Consider the following 3,178-nt stretch of genomic DNA (forward strand, 5'->3'; position numbering starts at 1 on the left):
AGTCCAACCCTTTGCGGGTGTAAATCATTTGCCCTCTCGCCGCTCACAGCGCTGTAAAGCAGCGCTTCCTCTGGACGGTAAGTGAACTTTAATGGAGCCTGCGGGGCAGTTCACCCTTAAAGACGATCATTTTCACTTTTGGCTTTGAAGGCCATCTGAAAAGGTCACTTAAATATAGATACTTTATGTAATCCACACCATTCTTAATGCATGAGCTCTGTGCCGTTCAGACTCGTGCACGATGCTGAAGCAGAAAGAGTTTACAGTTTCCCTTTGTTCTGGGGTCAATCCTCCATCATGCCCAATACAAGAGAAGTGATGTAGTGATGTAGTAGATGTAGTAATGTAGTAGATGTAGTGATGTAGTGATGTAGTAGATGTAGTAGATGTAGTGATGTAGTAGATGTAGTAGATGTAGTGATGTAGTAGATGTAGTGATGTAGTAGATGTAGTAGATGTAGTGATGTAGTGATGTAGTAGATGTAGTAGATGTAGTGATGTAGTAGATGTAGTAGATGTCGTGATGTAGTAGATGTAGTAGATGTAGTAGCTGTAGTAGATGTAGTAATGTAGTAGATGTAGTAGATGTAGTAGATGTCGTGATGTAGTAGATGTAGTGATGTAGTAGATGTAGTAATGTAGTAGATGTAGTAGATGTAGTGATGTAGTAGATGTAGTAGATGTAGTGATGTAGTAGATGTAGTAGATGTAGTGATGTAGTAGATGTAGTGATGTAGTAGATGTAGTAGATGTAGTGATGTAGTAGATGTAGTGATGTAGTAGATGTAGTAGATGTAGTAGATGTAGTGATGTAGTAGATGTAGTAGATGTAGTGATGTGGTGATGTAGTAGATGTAGTAGATGTCGTGATGTAGTGATGTAGTAGATGTAGTGATGTAGTAGATGTAGCAGATGTAGTAGATGTAGTAATGTAGTAGATGTAGTAGATGTAGTAGATGTCGTGATGTAGTGATGTAGTAGATGTAGTGATGTAGTAGATGTAGTGATGTAGTAGATGTAGTAGATGTAGTGATGTAGTGATGTAGTAGATGTAGTAGATGTAGTGATGTAGTGATGTAGTAGATGTAGTAGATGTAGTGATGTAGTGATGTAGTAGATGTAGTGATGTAGTAGATGTAGTGATGTAGTAGATGTAGGAATGTAGTAGATGTAGTAATGTAGTAGATGTAGTAGATGTAGTAGATGTAGTGATGTAGTAGATGTAGTAGATGTAGTAGATGTAGTGATGTAGTAGATGTAGTGATGTAGTAGATGTAGTAGATGTAGTAGATGTAGTAGATGTAGTGATGTAGTAGATGTAGTGATGTAGTAGATGTAGTGATGTAGTAGATGTAGTAGATGTAGTGATGTAGTAGATGTAGTAGATGTAGTAGATGTAGTAGATGTAGTGATGAAGTAGATGTAGTAGATGTAGTAGATGTAGTAGATGTAGTGATGTAGTAGATGTAGTGATGTAGTAGATGTAGTAGATGTAGTGATGTAGTGGATGTAGTGGATGTAGTGATGTAGTAGATGTAGTGATGTAGTAGATGTAGTAGATGTAGTGATGTAGTAGATGTAGTGATGTAGTAGATGTAGTGATGTAGTAGATGTAGTAGATGTAGTGATGTAGTAGATGTAGTGATGTAGTAGATGTAGTAGATGTAGTAGATGTAGTGATGTAGTTGATGTAGTAGATGTAGTTGATGTAGTAGATGTAGTGATGTAGTAGACGTAGTAGATGTAGTGATGTAGTTATGTAGTGATGTAGTAGATGTAGTAGATGTAGTGATGTAGTAGATGTAGTGATGCAGTAGATGTAGTGATGTAGTAGATGTAGTAGATGTAGTAGATGTAGTGATGTAGTAGATGTAGTAGATGTAGTGATGTAGTGATGTAGTAGATGTAGTAGATGTAGTAGATGTAGTAGATGTAGTGATGTAGTAGATGTAGTAGATGTAGTAGATGTAGTAGATGTAGTGATGTAGTAGATGTAGTGATGTAGTAGATGTAGTAGATGTAGTGATGTAGTAGATGTAGTAGATGTAGTAGATGTAGTAGATGTAGTAGATGTAGTAGATGTAGTGATGTAGTTGATGTAGTAGATGTAGTTGATGTAGTAGATGTAGTGATGTAGTAGATGTAGTAGATGTAGTGATGTAGTAGATGTAGTGATGTAGTAGATGTAGTGATGTAGTAGATGTAGTAGATGTAGTGATGTAGTAGATGTAGTAGATGTAGTAGATGTAGTAGATGTAGTAGATGTAGTGATGTAGTTGATGTAGTAGATGTAGTTGATGTAGTAGATGTAGTGATGTAGTAGATGTAGTGATGCAGTAGATGTAGTGATGTAGTAGATGTAGTAGATGTAGTAGATGTAGTGATGTAGTAGATGTAGTAGATGTAGTAGATGTAGTGATGTAGTGATGTAGTAGATGTAGTGATGTAGTAGATGTAGTAGATGTAGTGATGTAGTAGATGTAGTAGATGTAGTGATGTAGTAGATGTAGTGATGCAGTAGATGTAGTAGATGTAGTAGATGTAGTGATGTAGCTGAACACAATAACCTCAAAGACCTGCAAAAAAACAACAACTCTTTCCATGAAACACAAACAAGTAAACGGTGATGTCATGAAGCAGCGTGAGGGAAGGACAGCGAGAAGTGACTCCATGAAGAAAAGATCAAATAAAAAAGGAATGACCACCATATGATGATAGTGATGGGTGTGTGTGTGTGTGCGTGTGCGTGCGTGCGTGCGTGCGTGCGTGCGTGCGTGCGTGCGTGCGTGCGTGCGTGCGTGCGTGCGTGCGTGCGTGTGTGTGTCTATGATGGGGAATCCCAGCGTACAGCCACAGAGCGATGTGGGAGTGTGGGAATGAGACTGAGGGCTGGCAGACTAACAAGGTCTCACACAGGAGGAAGAGGCCCAATCAACATGAGACACTCATCCAACCAGAGACAGAGCCAGGACTGTGTGTGTGTGTGTGTGTGTGTGTGTGTGTGTGTGTGTGTGTGTGTGTGTGTGTGTGTGTGTGTGTGTGTGTGTGCGTGAAACCTTTGGCCACTTATCCTCTCTGCTGGCTCAGTTAAATTGCACCCATCCTTGGACTTTCAGTGGTATAACGTACACACACACACACACACACACACACACACACACACACACACACACATTAT

The sequence above is a fragment of the Clinocottus analis genome, unplaced genomic scaffold, assembly GCF_023055335.1.
Source record: "Clinocottus analis isolate CAN_PGR_092001 unplaced genomic scaffold, fCliAna1.0.p SCAF_62, whole genome shotgun sequence".
Taxonomy (NCBI): Eukaryota; Metazoa; Chordata; class Actinopteri; order Perciformes; family Cottidae; genus Clinocottus; species Clinocottus analis.